This window comes from Protopterus annectens, chromosome 5.part0 (assembly GCF_019279795.1).
Source record: "Protopterus annectens isolate FY-2018-M chromosome 5.part0, PAN1.0, whole genome shotgun sequence".
Lineage (NCBI taxonomy): Eukaryota > Metazoa > Chordata > Ceratodontiformes > Protopteridae > Protopterus > Protopterus annectens.
This window is the reverse complement of record NC_056735.1, coordinates 282,828,723-282,848,580: the sequence shown is the minus strand read 5'-3', so window position 1 is coordinate 282,848,580 and position 19,858 is coordinate 282,828,723. Positions and strand designations below refer to the sequence as shown.

Sequence of the window (19,858 nt, the reverse complement as noted above, 5' to 3'; positions counted from 1 at the left end):
GATCCTCATATGCAGGTTTCGAAGTTGGACCAAAAAGGCCAATCAGGAACACTCACTATAGAAATGACTATATGGAGGGGGGGGCACAGACGCAGGAATAGTTGAGGATGGATATAGATAACATGGAGATCTATTATACTAAGTGCATAATGTTTCTATACAATGTCTTATCAGTCAAGCCTCAACCGGTGGGGACAGAGTCCCCTGCCAGTAAAATCCCGGAAAGGCCCTAGGAGAGAACATTCCACAAGATTGTGTAGCCAAAAGAAGCTCTAGATCTGGACTGTATGTCTAATTTTTAAAAGGACACAAAAGTATATGCTAGGCCAGGTAGCTGCAGTACAAATATCAATAGAAGCCTGTGAGAAAAAGGCGGATGAAGTAGCTACTGCCCTTGTTGAATGACCTTTAGGTTTTGCAAGTAAAGGAATTCCCTTCATGGAGTATGCAAAGGAAATACAATCTGAAAGCCATTTGGATAGGGTCACTTTGGAACCAGGCTTGCCAAACCTTGCTTTAGAAAAGCAAACAGTTCAGATTTTTTGAAAGTTTTCATCCTAACCTAACAGAATCTAAGCTGTCTGTGAACATCCAAACAATGAAGCAAATGTTCTTCCTTGTTACTGAAATTTAGAAAGAAAACTAGAAAATGAATAGGCTGGTTCAAATCCAGTTCAGAAGCAACCATAGGCAGAAAAAAACGGTTGGTTCTTAAGGAGACTAACTTTATGAACAATCAAGTAAGGAGGTATGGAAGATGATGCTTGAAGTTCCGAAACCGTCCTGGCTGACATGACAGCCACCAAGAAGAGAGTTTTCTTAAACTTCCAAAGGAGGTGTGGAAAGGACATGCAGCAGTACGGAATATCTCAGGAGAGGCATTGGGTCCCTAACTGCTGGGGACAGCTAAAAAGCAATCCTCAAGGCGGCCTTAGAAAGCTTGACAACCACCACAAGTGTTCTCCCCCTGCATAAATGAAAGTTAGAAATAGTGGTCAGTTGCACCTTAACAGTTAAATAACTAAGACCAGAATGAAAGATCAGCCAAAATGTCCAGCATTTGAAGGTGCTGTAAAGGGATACAGACCCTTGGCAGAAGTCCAAACAGAAAAGTGATTCCATTTACCAGCATAAACCTTTTTGGTGGAAGGTTTCTGGGAGAAAGTATGTGAATAACTTTCTGAAAGAGCTTGGGATTTCTGGCCATCATAAGAGTTGGAGAAACCATATGGTCAACTTGAGGAAGCAAAGATTTGGGAGCTGCAATTCTACAAGATGAGAAATCAGATCCAGAACTGGATCCAGCATCCAAGACTGGTGCCAAAGATGAGGCCAAAGAAAGAACCAACCTGTCTGAGCAATGAGGATAAGTCTTTCTGACTTCTGAAGAGGCCATTGGAGATAGGCACAAAAACATCCTGGGGGCAAAGCATTCAGGAGAATGCCCCTTGGTGACTGTCCCTCCAGAGGGATCAAGACATAAAAATTGCTGCACTTTTTGTTGGGCAGGGAAGCAACAGATCAATGGCAGGGGATACTCCATTGGCTGAAACTCTTGCTCAAGCTGTCCACCACAATGCTGGATCTTCCCAGGAAATGGTTGAGTTCAGGAAACCATAAAACCCTCAAGGCATCTCAACATAGGGAATAGGATCAAGTTCCCCCTTGTTTGTTAAGATATCACACCACTGACGTGTTGTCAGTCTATATGGCAATCGCACTCTTGGGAGAAAGTCATTAAATGCCTGCAATTCTAGGACAACCACTCGTTTCAAAGACAATGACGTGAAGAGTGGCCTTGTTCCTTGACCTGGTACCATTAATGTCTCCTCCTCAAAATGCTCCTCCTCACCTCAGAAGTAAAATGTCCAGGGTTACTGTGGCCTGGGGATTAGGAAGAACAAAGGGTCACCCCAATGCAACCAGTGGATACTCCAGCCACCAATGAATGTACTGCAACACCTGTCAGAAGTACTGGAAAGTTCACAGTGCGAGTCAGATGAGCTCAAAGAACTGCAAGAGTCCACTGTAAAACTTTCACATGGCCTCTTACAACAGGTAAGAGAAAAACAGAAGCTGTCATGTGCCCAAGGAGACAAAATACTGAAGCAGCAAAGGGCCTAAGAACCTGCAGAATGAGAAGCTTGTAGACAAAGTGGATTTAGCCTTGATAAAGGTGGCCTGGCTGCCTGAACGACTGTATCCAAATGGCACCCAATAAAGTCTAGCACTTGAACTGGTTCCAGGCTAGACTTTTTGTGATTCAGTGTTATGCTCAAGGGCAGACACACATGGAGTGAGGAGTCCCAGGCTTTGATCAATGATGCCTTTGCTGGAGTGGTCTGGAGCCAATCACCCAGGTAAGGGAAGACCTGTAACCCACTGCAGCTTGAGCCAGGCTGCCACTACTGCCATGCATTTGATGAACACCCGAGGAGATCAAAGGGAACAGCCCAAAACGGATAATGACTGCACCCATCTGAAAGCTCATGAAGCTCCTGAAGTGTTTCTACCATGATGTGACAGCAGGAATCCTTGAGATCCACCAAGCACATCCAAGTGTCCCTCGACAGAAGAGGTAGAATGAACTGCACCATGACTATCCAGAACTTGGATCTGTTTAATAAAACTTTTCAATCTGCTGACATCCTGAATGGCTCTGAGGTCCCTGATCTTCCTGGGAATGAAAAAGAACCTAGAATATACCTCAGATTCTCGTTGGTCTGGATGGCTGACCAGCAGGTTTTGAATAAACACTGCTGCAGCCCTTCTCTGGAGGAGTGCAACATCAGGAAGGGATTTTTGAGTTTTTTTTGGGGGTGAACTAAAAGGGAATGGCATAAACGCTGGACATAACACTAAGCCATCTGAGGTGATAGCCTCCCAAATATTTGGGTGGATAGCCAAGCAATCTCCAACTGCCTCCTAAGAGAGGCAGTCAGGCAACCCTTCACGGGTGCTGGAAAGGCCTCCCAGAAGACCTGGCTCTGTAACTGCCCCTGCCTCGTAGTTGGCATCTGTTATGCTCACCCCACCCTGTCACAGGGGGAAACTTTTGCTAGGAGTGTCATGGAAGGGCTGCTGCACTTCGTGAAAAAAGAAAAGCTTCCTGTCGTTCTAGTTCTTGGATAAGTACCATTAAGGGGTTGAGAAATGAACTCCAGTGGTAGACAGCATCTTTCCATCCAGTTCACTCCTAGTAAGTGTGTCCTCGACCTTTGTGCCAAAAAGAGTGGAAATGTCAAAGGGTGCATTAACAAAAGAAACTTTAAAACAGTCCATAAAATTACACAAGCTCATCCAAGCAAGATAACGAAGAGCAATGCCGATGCCTGCTGTGTTGTGACTTCCATCAATCGCATTGGACAGTAGTCTCATGGAAATGTTGGATATAAAAGAAAAATTGTGTAAAAATCTTACCATAACCATAGATATCTTTCTCTTTCATGTTGCAGTATTCTGTACATATGGTTTTCTCCTCTTGCTACCCAAATGTCCAGCCAGTATACAAAAGATTTCAGTCAATGTATGGTGAGTGAGACATCTGACATGGCTAGCAGAGCGTGGGCTAAAAAAGTGACGTCTGCACACACCAGACTTCAGAACTGAGCGTCCCAGCTGGATCCAGTCCTTGTAAGGGTAATGCCAGTCCAGTGCCATCCAAAAAGGGAAGCGCCATATAACAGGAGTGGTAGGTGGGTGGGAAGGAATACTGCAACATGGAAGAGAAGGACATCTATGGTTATGGTAAGATTTTACACAACTTTTCTATGTCCTTCTATTCACATGTTGCAGTATTCTGTACATATGGGTGAGTGCCAAAGCTCACTGTGAGGAAGGGGGAGGTGGCCTAGTAGACTTCTCCAAGAATCCATGGAGGATAGCCCTGGCAAATCCAGCTCTGGCCCTAGAAAAGTGGTCCAACTTGTAATGTTTGGTGAAGGTATGAACAGAAGACCAAGTGGCTGATTCAGGTGTAGTGAAAGTGTCCAAACCCCTGAAGAAACCCTCAGAAGAGGCCACTGTACTGGTGGTGTGCTGTGACAGTACCTTGCAGATACTTCCTGTGGAGATTGTAGCAAAAGACAATAGCTTTGAAAATCCATGTTGAAATTGTTTTAGATATTGCTTTTCCTAGGGCCCTGGGGTGGAAGGAGATAAACAGTTGGTCAGCTTGACTGACGGACATGGTTTTGTGCAGATAGAATCTGAGATGTCTGTGCACATCCAAGGAATGAAGTACCCTATGTCTCTCTGTGGGTTGGGGAAGAAGGTGGGTAAGTGGATGGCTTGGTTTAAAGAAAAGTCATTAATCCACCTTGGGCATGAAGGAAGGGTTAGTTCTAAGAGTTACCCTGTCTGTGTGAAATACGAAGAAGGGTGGAATAGTCATGAGGGCTTGCAACTCCGACACTCTTCTACCTGAGGTCAAGGCCACGAGGAAGACAGTCTTCCATGTGCAATGTTTTAGGGAAGATTTGGCAGCTGGCTCGAATGGGGGTAGTGCGAGCTTCTCTAAAACATACTTCAGGTCCATGGAGGGGGAGAGGGATTCCTTGGTGGCCTGAGATGAAGTACCCCCTTAAGGAACAGCTTTGCAGGTAGTCTGGAAGCTAAGAGGGGATCCAAAGAAAGACATGCAGAAATGGCAGACAAATGGGTCTTAATGGATAAGAATGCTAACCCTGTCTGCAACAGTTCACACAGGTAAGACAGTACTAGAGGAGTCTCACTTTTTCACGGGTCCAACTGCCTTGTGAGACCCCATATGGAGAATCTTTTCCACTCTGATAGATAAGATTTCCTAGTATTTGGTTTCCTGGCCTCCTGCAGGACAGTGAGCACATCCTCACTGTAAAGATGTCTGAAAGGGATCAGAATCTTATCACCCACAGAGTGAGGTGAAAAGATTGCCACTGTGGGCGGATTTGGGTTCCCTTGTGCTGTGTGAGAAGGTCTACTCAGGGGTAACTTCTGGTGATTGCCCTTGGATAGTTGTAAAAGGAGGGGGAACCAATGCTGTCCTGGCCAACAGGGAGTCACCAGCAAGATTCTTGGTGTTTCCTGCTGGATCTTCAGCAGGAGCTTTTGAACAAGAGGGAAGGCGGGAATGCATAAAGAAACATCCCCTTCCAGGAAACTGAAAAGGCGTGTTGCCACAGCCTGTGGTTCTGGTAGTCTGGTACAGAAGGAATGAAGTTGTTTGCTGAAGGAGGAGGTAAACAGGTCTATTTGAGGTGTACTCCACCGGTGGGGCCAGGTCTAGGAAGACATCCCTGTGTAGCATCTATTCGTGTGCCTTCATCATGGATCTGCTGAGAGAGTCTACCTGAGAATTTGAGAATTCTGTTGCAAGAATATGTATACTGCCTGCAAGGTGACTCCCTGGGAGGTGGCCAGTTCCCACACCAGGAGAGCTAGTCTGCAAGTAAATAAGATGCCGTCCCCCGTTGCTTGTTGAGATACCACAGCATTGTGGTATTGCCTGCAAAAAGCTTCAAGGGTCCTGGTTGAAGTTTGGCTTGGAAAGCCTGCAGGGCCAGTAATATTGCCCTTCATTTTCGGATATTGATGTGCTCTTTCCTGTGTGGTACTGGCCACACTCCCTGCACCTTCAGGAGCCCCAGAGTTGCTCCCCAGCCTAAGTCTGAGGCATCTGTGTACATGGTCTGCTTTGGTTGAGGTGGTTGGAAGGGAAGATCCGGGCCAAGGTTCACTTGATTCAACCACTAATGTATATCCTGTTTGAGGCAGGACATGAGGGGTACCCTGTACTCGAGGGGGTGGGAATGCTGCGTCTAAACTGACCTGAGCTATCATTGCAGTTTCCTCATTTGGAGTCTTGCTAAAGGTAGTGTGGGTACAGTGGATGTCATGTAACCCAGGGGCCTGAGGTACTGCCTTATGGTCATTTCTTTGGTGTGAACACCCAAAAGTAAGTAATGTGTCAGGCTTTCATGATGTCTGTTTGGATCCTGCATTCCAAGAAGACTATGCCTTGTGTAGGTTCCAGTTGGGATTTTGGGAAATTGATCTGAAACCCCAGGGACTGTAGGAGTGCAATGATAACTTGTAAGTGTTGCAGGAGAGTCTGTTTGCAGTCTGAATGAGCTGTCGTCCAAATAAGGGAATATCTGGATGCCTTCTGTCCTGCAGAAGGCAATAACTGGTGCCAGACTCTGGGTGCAGTGGAAAGCCCAAAGGGTAAGGCAGAGAATTGAAAGTGAGATTAGCCCACAGAGAACCTCAGGTATTTCATAATCCTGTTCCTTACAGGTATGTGAAGGTAGGCATCCTTGATGTCAAAGATGGCCATGGCCCCTTGAGTGAGAAGGGGCGGAAAGAGGGTTTGCAAAGTAAGCGTCCTGAAGGTTGTTACCTGAAGGAAGAAGTTGAGAAGTCAGAGGCCCAGAGTTAGTCTCCAGGGACGGTCTTTTCATGGAACCAGGAAAAACCTGAAGTAGAAGCCTCTTCCCATTGCAGACAGTGGTACTGTCTGAATGGTGCCTTGAGTCACAAGGTTGTCTAGCACTAGTTTTAAGAGGGGGAAGTTGTTCTTTGGGGGCTGTGGAATTCCCTTCTCTTTGGTGGAATGAGCCAGGTCATGAAGTACTCATTTTCTATTACAGAAAGAACCCACTTGTCAGAAGTGATAAGTCTTCACATTTGGAGACAGTGAGAGAGACATAGTGACAGAGGGACAGAGGGAGGTGGTGGAGGTTCCAAGGTTGGCAAGTAGTTGCGCACTACCTGCCCTGTCTTGAAAGTGCGGCCTCTGGCTGGTAGATGGGGTGGCTCTGGTAGGAATGGGTTGCTTCCTGGAGCTTTTCTTAGGCCTAGTAGAGGTAGCAGGCCGTGAATGTTTTCTGATAAGTTGTGTTTTGGATGGAAAATTCCTCTGAAATTTCGGTATAGGGGAAACCAGTAAATGTTTTAAATTTTGCATCTCTTTCCTCTTTTGTTTCAAGGACTTGAATAAGTCTGCCACTTTTTTTCCAAACAGGGCAGCATTGTCCAAAGGAACATCTACCAGGTTAGCTCTAAAATAATCTGGCAGGGGCTGGAGATGTAGCCAGGAATACTTTAAGAGAGATGCTGATACTACTGACCTGGCTGAGGGGCTCAGCAGCATCATAACTGTGCTTGCCTGGTAACCTGAGAAGTCAGGGAAACAAGGGAACCCAGTTGAGCTTTGACTGCTGAGTCTGGGGAGTCAGACAATCCTTTGGAAATTTTCTCCAAAAGGGGTAAGGCATATCTAGCTGCTCTGAAGGCCAGAGTAGCAGAAGTGTATATTTTCTTACTTAAGCGCTCCATGGTTTTGCTGTCCTTGTCAGCAGGGAGGAAGGTAGTAGAAGGCAGTAGTTTTGAAGCCTTGTCAGTAGAAATGGAAATTGTGGCTGGGTCTGCACCTGGACACTATTAGGAATTTTGCAGTCTCAGGGACTTTATAAAACTTATCAGGTCTGCGTGGAGCAGGGGGCTGAGAGGCCGGATTCAGGGATGCGGCTGAGAAGGCATCCAAAAAAGAGCAGGAAGAATGGGAGGAACAGCAGTAGGTGTTGGGGAATCCATCTGGATGAGGTCATAATACCTTTATGGTACCTCCGTCATTTCTGATGATTCCCACGTGAAATGTTCCTTCATTTTAGCTACATTTCCCCAAAAGTTAGATCATCTGCTGGGGAGTCTGGGGAACCATATCCCAGGGGAGAAGGTAGCTGGGAGGCATAGGAGAGGGATTTCTAAGAAGAAAAATCAGAGCATTCTTCCTCTTCCATCTGAGTGGTATCTGTGGTCTGAGGCCTGGGGCTCCGGATTGGAGGAGGAATGTGGAAGTCCAGGTGTAGCAGGCCGTAAGGCCATAAAGGCATTAAACAGGCTTTGACTGAAAGCCTGACAATCTGGAGTACTTTCTGTAGCAGGGGACACATGCTTCCTCTTTGCCTTCTTTTTTGAGTAACAGCCTAGTGGGTGTCTGAACACAGGAAGGCCTAGTGTCAAACTGCAAAGGTACGGAGGGATCCAATGGTCCTACCAAAAGTGCAGGTTCCCCCTCACAGTGTTGGAAACAGATGTCTGGAAAGCCTCTATGGACGTGCCCTCCAATTAGGACTGTGCGGCTTCCATAGAGGTACCCGCTGTATCTGAGGCAGAGGAGCCCAAGCATTCAACCAGGCCAAAGTCAGCCACAGGCAGAGTCAGACGGAGGAGATGCAGCAGCAGTAGTAGGCCTAACGGTCTTGGCCTTCTTTTTTTTGGTGATTTGGTAGGCAAGTTGGTGGAACCCTCCACATCTAATGCTGTTTCAGACTTTGTTTTTTTAAATATAAGTTAAGCGGGTGGAGTCAGCTATGGAGAGTTTTGGGAACAAAAGCCTGGCAGATGGGGCAGGCCTTGTACTTGTGTGACCTAACTAAACAAAACAAGCACTGATCATGGGCGTCCTTGTGAGGTATTTGACGGCTGCACTTACACTTACCCTTTCTGGATGATATGAACAAGCATTAAAAAACAATGACTGAAAAGAAGGCTCCCCAATGGGGCACTTATCTGATTTCTGTAGAATCAGACAGCAGGGAAGGCAGGAACACCTGACATTCGATTGGAGGCTGAGAAGTTCTGAGGTCTGGTATGTGCAGACGTCACTTTTATGGCCCACGCTCTGCTAGCCATGTCAGATGTCCCACACACTATACAGTGACTGAAATCTTTTGAATACTGGCCAGATGTTCGAGTAGCAGGAGGAGAAAACAGAATACTGCAACATGTGAATAGAAGGACATCAGCATAGTAGACAGTTGAGTCTTCAGGCATCTTTTGAGCCTCAGGAAGCTGCAGAGTCTTGACAACCTTTGACACTTCAGGTATAAGGTTCCACTAAAGTCTCAAGTGAGCAAAGTATTTTAGTACATGCAAAGCAAAGGTGGTTGAAGGGTATGTGTATTTTCCCAAAACAAACCAGGGCCCCCAGACTTCATGTTTGGTGGATAGAATGAGGACCTCTCTTCACACGTATTTTCTTTTTTTGTGGCTGTCACTATAACAAAGGCATCCACAGCTGGATCCTTATTCTAGTGGGGTCTGTATTTGGTAGGGGCCAAAATCTTAAGTTTCTTGGGGATTGGTTCCAACACATTGTTTTCTTTCCAAGCTCTCTGAGACACTAGGTCTATATCATCCTGAAGGGCGACCACCCAGGACAAGGATGGGCCTATGCCAAAAGACCTCTAGGAATACAAACTTCTCCGTGGAAGGTGATTAAGTGGTCCAACCTCCACAATGTCTCAATAATTCCATCAAATTTCCAAAGGAAGTGCCATTGTGGGGAGATCTGGGTGAGCCACTTTTATTGTACAGTTGTGTACACTTACCATAAATGTAGATGTTAGAGTGTATTCACTGTTGCAGTCATTACATTTGGGTAATCTGCTGGCAGGTTGCACTCAGTCGGCTTGAATTCCAAAGTCTTGGGTCCTGCATCGGTTGCTGTCTTCTCTTCCGTGGGTATAAAACATGCAGCCGATGCCATTTTCTTTAGTTTTTCTTATCCCCAATGTCAAGTGCCCCCCAAAAGGTAGCAAAATTATATATATATATATATATATATATATATATATATATATATATATATATATATATATAGATAGAGAGATACACACACACATGCATCAATATAAACTTAACTAAATTTGTCTAATTTTGCTTTTGCTTTGTGGAGCTTTTCACCCCGGGCCTCTGCTGAAAAAGGGCCTTTTCTGCTCAGTCAGACACCCCCGGTTAACAAATGTAACATAAATAAATAATAAAAATCTACAAGCAAATACACCACATAGGTTGTAGAGGACAGAGAAGGAAAGATACATTTCAGAATGACAGGGGGATGGAGGGAGGATAACCTGGACTGCAACAGTGAATACACTCGAACATCTACATTTATGCTAAGTGCACACAACTGTACTATGTTCCTCGTGTTTCACTGTTGGTCATTACATTTGTGTAGAATCGGCAGAAAACGGAAGATATACACTGGTATAAAAACAACCAAACAATAAAAAATACCAGTGACAGAGGAAGAATGGTGTAGAATCCCAAAGCTATGGTTGGGAGGCTGGAGCTAAACAGCATTAGGTGCAGCTATAAGGCCCTGCAGCACTGCAGTGGCAAAGCCTGCCCTGGACTTGGAATAGAGAGGCAAATGATAATGCTTTGTAAAGGTGTGAACAGAACTCCAAGTAGCAGTCTCTAGAATGTCTTTGGTTGGTACTCCTCTGAAAAAGGCTGCTGAAGTAGCTGCAGCTCTGGCGGAATGAGACCAAATGCCCTTGGGCACAGGTTTACCATGGTGAAAGTAGCCGAAACGGATGCAGTGGCTTATCCACTTTGAAACTGTCTGCTTTGAAATAGCCTTTCCTTCTGATCCTGCAGCATATGACACAGGTAATTGCTCAGTCTTTCTTAGAGCCTTAGTCCTGCTCAAGTAGAATATTAGCTGTCTGTGTATGTCCAAGGAATGCAGAATTCTCTCCCCCTTGTTCTGTGGATTTGGACAGAAAATTGGCAGCCGAATTGTTTAGTTAAGGATCACACTGGAAACCACCTTAGGCATAAAAGTAGGATTAGTCCTCAGAGACACCCTGTCTGGGTAAAATATGATAAAAGGCTCTACAGCCATGAGGGCCTGTAGCTCTGAAACTCTTCTTGCTGAAGTAACAGCTAGCAGCAGAGCTGTTTTCCATGATAAGAACTTTAGATCAGCGGTTGCAACTGGTTCAAATTGAGGCATGGTGAGCTTTTCCAACACATAATTGAGGTCCCATACAGGTAATGGTGATCTTCTAGGAGGCCTTAAATTTTTGGCTCCTCTAAGATGCTGTTTTAGTAAAGGATGAGAAAAGATTGGTGGCTCTGTATTGTAATGAGCCGAAATGGCAGAGGCATGAATTTTGATTGATGAGAAAGATAGGCCTTTGTCAAGCGTCTCAGTTAAGTATTGTAATATCTGAGGAATATTTGGTTCTGCTTTAGGAGTTCCTTGTGCTTGATTCCAAGCACAGAATCTCTTCCATTTGTCAGCATAAGATTTTCTAGTACTAGGCCTTCTGGCTTCCAGAATGACCTCGATCACAGCTTTACTGAGAGGTGTTGTTTGTATGACTACATAATTAGCCATGCTGCCAGGTTCAGAGTCTGTAGTTGATTGTGCAGGATCTGATTGTTTTGCTGGGACAGTAGTTGTGGTCTTTGAGTCAAGGTCCAAGCTGGGTATTGAGACAAGTTCCTTAGAATTAGGTACCAGTATTGGCGGGGCCAGTCCGGGGCAATAAATATCTTTGGCTTCTCTTGTCTGACTTTCAGGAGGACCTTGGGTAGAAGAGACAGAGGAGGAAAGGCATAAACAAATAGGTTTTTCCAACTGAAGGATAGGGCGTCCACTTTCCATGCTTGTCTGTGGTAAGTCCTTGTGCAGAATCTTTTCAATTAATAATTTTGAGGAGAAGCAAACAGGCCTATGTCTGGGCTTCCCCATTTCTCCGTTATCATGCTGAAGACTTGTGGATTTAGTTTCCACTCGTGAGGATCCATAAGGTTTCTGCTTAAATCGTCTGCCAGTGTGTTTTGTTTTCCTGGCAGGAATTGAGCTTGAAGATGTACCTGATAGGTCAAAGCGGTCTCCTACAGTGCCATGGTTAATCTGCAAAGGGGGTATGAGTGTGTGCCCCCTTGCTTGTTTATGTACCGCAGGACTGTGGTGTTGTCCATCTTTATCAGTAGTTGTCCTGGATGAAGTAAGTCCTTGAAGGCTGTTAGGGCATTTTGAACAGCTAGCATCTCTTTCTGGTTGATATGCAGATGCATTTGCTTTGGTGCCCATAAGCCCTGAATGCATCTTCCTGCCATATGGGCCCCCCACAGGCATAATCTGATGCGTCTGTTAAGATTTGGCTGGCAGGGGGTAGAGTGAAAGGCAGTCCCATGTTTTGGTGACATGCCTTTGCCCACCATAGAAACTCTTGTTGCAGGCAGGGAATGAGAGGAATCATTGTTTCCAAACTGTGTGAATGTTGACTCCATAAACTTTTTAGGTACCACTGAAGTTGGAATGAGAGGAAACATTGTTTCCAAACTGTGTGAATGTCGACTCCATAAACTTTTTAGGTACCATTGAAGTTTCCTCATATGCAGTCTTGCATATGAAATTAGTAGGATGCAGGATGCCATGAAGCCCAGAGCCTGCAGAATTTGCCTTGCAGAAGACTGGGTCTTTGTTGCCATCAGTTTGAAGTAAGTAGTCAGTTGCCTTTGCTTGTCTGGCATGAGGCAACACATCTGGGCAGTTGTATCTAAGCTTGCACCCAGGAATGTTATCTTTTGAGAGGGTACCAGTTGTGATTTCTTTTCGTTTATTGTGTACCCTAGGCATGTTAGAAGCCTTCTCACAAATGCCAGGTGCCGAAGAAGAGTGTCTTTGTTCTCTGCTTGAATGAGACAGTCGTCCAAGTAAGGACATATTTGTATACTTCTTTGTCTGCAAAATGCAAGTACTGGTGCCAGGCACTTTGTAAAGACCCTGGACGCAGTAGATAAGCCAAAGGGCAGTGCAGAGAATTGATAATGTATTAAGCCAGCCTAGAATCTGAGGTATCTTCTGCACGACTGTCTTATTGGAACATGCAGGTATGCCTCTTTTAGGTCTAAAGTCACCAGCCAAGCATTCTTGCTGTTGCAAAGAGAGCATTTTGAATTTTGGAATGTCCAGGTATGTGTTCAAAATCGATAAATCCAGTACTGGCCACCAGGCCTTGTCCTTTCTGGGCACCAAGAACAGTCGAGTAAAAACCTTGTCCTTTTTCTTGTTCTGGTACTGTCTGAATGGCCCCCATATCCATGAGGGACGTAACCTGCTTCTGTGCCTCTGCCCATTGATTTTTTGGCAGATCTGGCCAACCATATGCCATTGGCAGAGTGTGGAAATGGAATCTGTATCCTTGTGATATGATGTTTAGGACCCACTTGTCCTGGGTTATTAACTGCTGATTTTGAGCAAAAAGTGCTAATTTTCCCCTAAGGGTGCTGCCAAAAGATAAGTGCTTGGTGTAGGCAGAGGGAAGTCATTGGGATTGCTTTCTGTAGGTTTGCACTTTATCTCCTCCGGATTTGGAGGTGGAAGCGCCCCATTGCTTTGACCTGTATGAATCTTGTGCCTGGTATTTGAAACCCTTAGGGTGCCTGGATTTGCCCCTTTGAACTCAGTCTGACACAGGAAAGGACCAATGTTTTGTAGGCCAGTGTCTACTGAATCTTGGTGGCTGCACTTGTAAGAAGTCTTTAACAGTTTGCATAGACTTAGCTTTGTCTTCCATTTTCTTTAGAACCTCTTCTGCCTTAATACCAGAGAATCATGCTGTACAGGTGCATCTAGCAATTTAGCTTTAACATGATCAGGTAAATTTTGTTCCTTTAACCAGGTATGCCTCCTAATCACAGATCCATTAACTGCGGCCCTGCAGGAGGCATCTAAAGAATCAAAACCACATTGCAAAGTATGTTTTCCAACTTGCTCAGCTGCATGCAATAATTCCTGCAATTCTTTATTTGCTGCAAATTCTGAAATCATCATCATTTTCTGTTTCAGCAATCCCATAACATGTTGTAGGTACTTAACCATATGCAATTGACAGTTTAAGGCCCTGATTGCCAAGGTTGCAGATGTATAAACCTTTTTACCCATCTGTCTAGTGCTCTTGAATCTCTGTCAGAGGGTGTAGGATTTTTTGCTGTTGAGTCCTTAACTCCCTTTGGACCCTGTGAAACAGTTTCAGGATCAGCAGCAGGGTTTCTAAATAAAAATTTATGTGGGTCAGGTACCAGCATATGACACTAGTAATTGCTCAGTCTTTCTTAGAGCCTTAGTCCTACTCAAGTAGAATCTTAGCTGTCTGTGTACGTCCAAAGAATGCAGAATTTTCTCCCCCTTGTTCTGTGGATTTGGATAAAAAGTTGGCAAATGAAATGAATGAAAATCACGGTGCAGAATGTTTTCCACAGGCAAAACAGTTATTAACTATCTGACATTCGTTAAAGCAAGTAATGAGGATCCTCAACAGGGTACTTATCTGAAGGCGTCTTCAACTTGGTAGTCGGAAAGCAAAAAGAAGGTAAACAGCTGACCGGCACTAGTACGAATTGCATCTGCTTCGGGCTCCGCAGCAAGAAAGACTGAGGAAACGGGGTTGGCTGCTTCCCTTTATACCCGACATTCTGACATCAGTTTTACAACCGGTGCTAGCCGACTTCATATACGAAGGACTCTGGTATTCGGGCCGACTGAGGGCTACCGAGAGCCGGATAACCCATATGTTAGGACTGCAACAGTGAAACACGAAGAACATTCTTGGAAACGAATGTGAAAATTGGATATTGCTGCTAACTGGACTTAGTCGAAGAAGATGACCCCCCCCCACCTCTTTGAAATGTTGGGCTAAAAAAAAAAAAATAATAATTTTTCAAGACTAACATAATAGCATGAATAGGAGCCGAGAAGGGATCAATGTTATCTTGCAGTGTCCAGTGAACAAATCTTTTCCATTTACTGGAGTATAGCTTACAGGTGTATGTGTCGTACTGGAGAGGAAAGCATAGGTTGGCTATTAATGGAATTGGAGAAACTAGGCAGTCAGCTTGAGATTGGGTATATCTGGGATAATGCCTGTTGGGTGAGGCAGGAGGTCTGGAGTTAGATCCAGAATCCATGGTGCAATAAGGATTACTTTGCTCTTCAAGCTGGCCACTTTCTGCAGAAATTTCACGATTAATGTAGGTGGAGGAAAGGCATAAAGAAGACAGGAGGGGCCAGTTGTGAAGAAGAGCATCTTTGGGGACTCGCTACTGACAGAATACCCTTTCTGCCACATTCTGAATGAGGGACCATTTGTGAGGTAGAAGAATGCATCTGCTCAATTTGTCAGTTATCACAGTGGACATCCCTGGAATACGCGTTGGTATGAGAAAGCGGTTGGATGAGATTACCCATTGCCATATTGAGAGCTTCTCGACACAAGGGGTAGGATCTGGCTCCCCCTTGTTTGTTGATGTACCAGACTACTGACATGTCTGTTTGAACTGCAATCACCCCCAAAGGGACAGCATTTTGGAAAAACCTGCAAAGCTAAAAGCACTGCTCTCATTTCTACGACGTTGATATGCAAGCTGGCCTCTGCAGGTGACCAAGTGCCTTGGACCGTTTTCCCCAGGAAATGCCCCTCCCCCCCAAGATGGGAAGTGTCCGTGGTGACTGTGCCTTGGGCTGGGGGAGAATAAACACAACCTTATAGAATATGATCAGAGTGGATCCACTATACGAGATCTTTCTTTGCATATACTGGTGATCCTTATCTGAGTTGACTGAGTGAAGGACAGACCATTGCACTTAAAGCAGCCACTGCAGAATTCTCGTGTGAAATCTGGCTAATGGGACTAGCGTTATTGTTGCAGCCATGGGCTCTAGACTTTAATGAACCAGTCATGCTGAGATCTTGCTGCTGCAGATTATTTTTCTGACTTGCGATCTGATTGTTTCCACTCCTAAAGGGGGGAGTGAGGCTATTGTTTTTTTGTGTTGAGAATTGCTCCTATGAAGTTTAAACTTTGAGTGGGCTATAGAAAGAATTTCTCGTAGCTTACGGACACGCCCAGACTTGACTATGTCTGGAAAATACAGCCTCTTGCCTCCAATAGTTGATGCCTGGTCGGGGAGGAAATGAGCCAGTCATCTAAATAAGAAAACACCCAGAATCCATGCAGTCTCAAGTGAGTCACTACTACTGCAATGCACTTGGTAAACACCCTAGGGGCAGTGGTGAGACCAAAGGGCAGTACTCTAAACTGACAATGACTGGCTCCAGGCCAGAAGCGCAAGTACCTTCTTGATCGTTTATTCATCTTTGTGTGATAATACGCATCCTGAAGGTCTATCGAGCACATCCAGTCGTCCTTTTCCAAAAATGGAAGAATGGATTGAACCGTGACCATCTGGAACTTGTGTCAAACTGATTTGTTGGAAGTTGCTGAGATCCAAGATTGGTTTCCAGTCCTCTGTTTTCTTTGGCACCAAAAAGAATCTGGAGTAAGTTCCGGATTCTCTCTGGTCTGATGGGACGCCTTGGATGACTCAGTTTTCTAACAGCTGTTGTACTTGAATAGGTGCCTGTTCCCTCTGACTGGGTGGAACATCAGGGATTTTCCTGCAATAAGGAGGAGGAAGGGAAAATGGTATAATATAACCTCTGGAAATAATCCTTGGCACCCAGGTGTCTAATGTTATTTCCAGCAAGGCTCTGTGGTACAGGGATAGTAGACCCCAGATTGCCTCCAGAAGAGGGCAAGAGGGCAGTTGGGGCTCCATTCAGGAGCGCTGGAAGGGTCTGCCAAAGAATGTATCTCTGGACCCATGGTTTTGCAGGCCTCCTCTGCTGTGCAGGCAACGTCCACTGTGAGATCCCCCCCCCTCTACTGTGGGGGGAACTACTTCCACATGTGCCTTGAAAAGACCCTTGGGATATTCTGAACCACAATTTTCCACTACTTCACTGATTCAAGGAGAAGGCTCTCAGGGGAGTGGAGAAATGTACGCCCATGGTAAAGTCTTATGATCTTTCTCCCACCTGGACAATATGTCTTACTTCACGGCCAAATAAGGACATGCCATCAAATGGAGCACTGACGAATGAAGACTTGAAAGGCTCCGCAAAGTTACAAAAGCATATCCAGGCGTGCCTCCTGATGGAAATGCCTAAATCCTCTGCTCAACTTGTTCCTTCGGCTGCATGAGAAATCCTGGAAGAGTTAGAAACAGACTAGAGGATAGCTGACTGAGAAGTAACCGGCCTGTACTTCCTCAGAAATGGAGCCTGACAGGGTAACCGGCCTGTACTTCCTCAGAAATGGAGCCTGACAGGGTATCTGACAGTTCTTTAATCAGATCCCTCTGTAACTTACTGAAATGTGCCAGGAAGTTCAGGGGCAATAAGGAGGAGGTCGCAGAAGCACAGACATGCTTCCTGAACCTATCCATCGCCAGAGACTCCTTTGGTGGGGGATGGATAGAGGAACTTTATTCAGCTAACTCCTTTTTTTGCGGCCGCCATCACAACCATGGCATCCACAGGTACACCGTTAGTCCAAAATTGCTCATCTTCAGGAGCAGTAATAATTTTGTTCGGTCTCCGGGGAGTCAGGTGGGCCTTCCATGACTGCCGAGAGATGGATTCAATGATCTCATCGGCAGGCACCAAAAGCCTCCAGGTACAAGGACTCCTAAGATGAGGGATTGTTGGGCTTCCAGTCACTTCTCTGTTTTAGAATTTCTAGGAGGTCTCCAAAGCAGACATTATCAGGAGGCGACCTTGAGGACCCTTCGCCCTCATCAAAGTCTGTCTTCAGTGATGGACTCCTCCGGGGAATCCAAGTGCTTCCCTCTTGCACAACTTCTTCTTAGGGAGAATACTACCAATAGTATTCAAAGGTACTTCTGTATGGAAGAGATAAAAGTGAGAGTTAAAATGAAAGCTGAGGTAGTTGCTAAGTAAGGGATAGAGGCTAAGCTACGCAACAAGAAAATGGAGAACTTTATACTACTAGTCAGTAAGACTCAAGAGGAAAAAAAATTCTAAATTACCTGCTCGAGAGCAACTTGTTAACATGTCTAACGCGAATAGCAGCAAACAAGACTTGAGGTACTTAGGAAGGGTGCATATTATGGGTAAGGGAGAAGCTTGAGAGCTTTTTGGTTAAAATTAGCTACTTTAAAGGCAGAGTCACATCTGAAGGATTGGATGTGAACCCATAGGTAGAGGATTGAAATAAAACTGACAATATCGCATCTGCAGTTATACAATACAAGGTGAAGATGAATTAATTTTCTCAATCTATTAGCATTACTACTACAGTGCCTCAGGGACCAGCTAAGGAACCTTTAAAATATTACTTACATTTTCCTTCAAATTCTCCCCATCCCATTCAGTGCCTACATAGATGAGACCCTCTTACTTGATTCTGACTGTTCACCAAGCACCACCAGTTTAACTTTATTAAAGCACCTACATGTACAACAATGCGAAAGCATAGCTGGTTCAACCACTACGCTGAGCTGCACCCCATCAGCTTTAAAAAACAAAAAAAAAAAAACACAAAAAAACAAAAATCAGTTCACTATAATAAGTCAATCACTACACTGTAAGAGATTGGCTTATTACAGTTAGCTCTATGCCCCTCTACCTGCCCCTGGCCACTCTTCCACTGAAGAGCAAAAAAGACAGATGTTAACTTCTATGGGGCCCCAACCATGTGGCTAGATGCATGAACCAGCCCCCTGCTCCAGTTATTTGGGTCACGTTTCTGTGTCCTGTTCCCAACCCTCCTTCAGCATATATTCTATTAACAAAAATTCTTCTTTTTAAACTGAAGCAAACTGCTTGTTGCAATGAAGCAAGCATTTACTCCAGTTTAGAACAACAAACAGAGAGCTACAGTGCTCGGGTTTGTCCACAAATGGAATACTGTTTTTTTAAAAGACTATTGAGTTAGAGTGGGGTCAGATCAGGATTATATAATTGCACCTCCCCCAAACACTTTGCACCCGGGGCAGTTGCCTCTCTACTGCCCCTCTTGCCTCACCTTAGCTATGCTACAGCAACTAAACTTCAGCAAAGCAGGTCTGAGTAGAACTTGAAAAAGGAAGATGCTATAAAAAAACTAAAACTACCTCCAAAATTGGGCTCAATGCAAACAGTTAAAAATTCAAATACCTGGGTTTACAGCTGACCTTACTTTATCTTGAACAAACTGGAAATCAACTTAAACATCTTCCTGAAGGAGGGAACAAATCTCCCATTTCCTCACCAGGGAAGCAGGTCTGTCCTTGATATAGGCATGCTTGTTCCACATTACAAAACAACATGATGGCTACAGTAGCTACCTCTCCAACCAAATGCCGAAGAAAGCAACAGACATGTTCTAGGCATTAACTACCATTCTGAAACACTTAATTAAGGTCCATCTGTTTTCAACCTCAGAGTTCCTCTGTTCACTGGATCCTTAACTTACAATAATATACCTGAAGAACTTTAGCACTGCTGTTGAAGCAAAAGGCATTTGTGTGTTCATTAAAATCACGCTGGATCCACTGAGCCTGCTGCACTGCCATTACTAAATAGAATAATGCACCTGTGTCTTCTCAATCTTTGTTCCAAACACTCTGAACACTTCCAAGGAATATCAAAAGCTGTCTCACCATTAGTTTAGTCAATGCAGATTTAAATGCTTAATGTTCCTGCTTTCATCATGTGCCCTACACCAACTGTACGAGGTGTCACTCTCCATATTAATAATGTATGTGTGTTGCATTCTGCCACAGCACAGATGATTACTAGTGATGCAGTGTGAGGCTTAGTGTTGTTGATGCTGTTATACTGTCACTGTAATTACAATCTTCTGCATACTCACATACACTGTTGTAGTTTTATTACCAAGAAGTTATTATAACAATGACTTAATACTATGTAACAGGTCACTGCAGAAAATGGGCCTGAAAGTACTGTATATTTCACTGAAATAAAACCCTGGGTATACACAAACTCCATTAATCCTAGTGATTGCTACGAGGGCACCTCTGAAAATAACCTAATAGTGAGAGTTGATCAATAACAGAAAAAGATATACAAGTATTCCAGCCATTGCATAGAAACTCACAAATTATGACATCAAGGTATTTTTTTTCTTCCTTTGATATTAACACAAAACAAAGACTAGTAAGTTAACTTTTTCCTAGCAGTAAAAGCGACTGAAAATGTATATGGTA

General features: G+C 44.5%; 1 protein-coding gene across 2 annotated transcripts in view; it reads right to left on the bottom strand.

Moving 5' to 3' along the window:
• The window catches only part of BCLAF3 (BCLAF1 and THRAP3 family member 3), a 798,586-nt gene that overhangs the window by 214,454 nt on the left and 564,274 nt on the right, over positions 1 to 19,858 (bottom strand). The window lies entirely within an intron of this gene.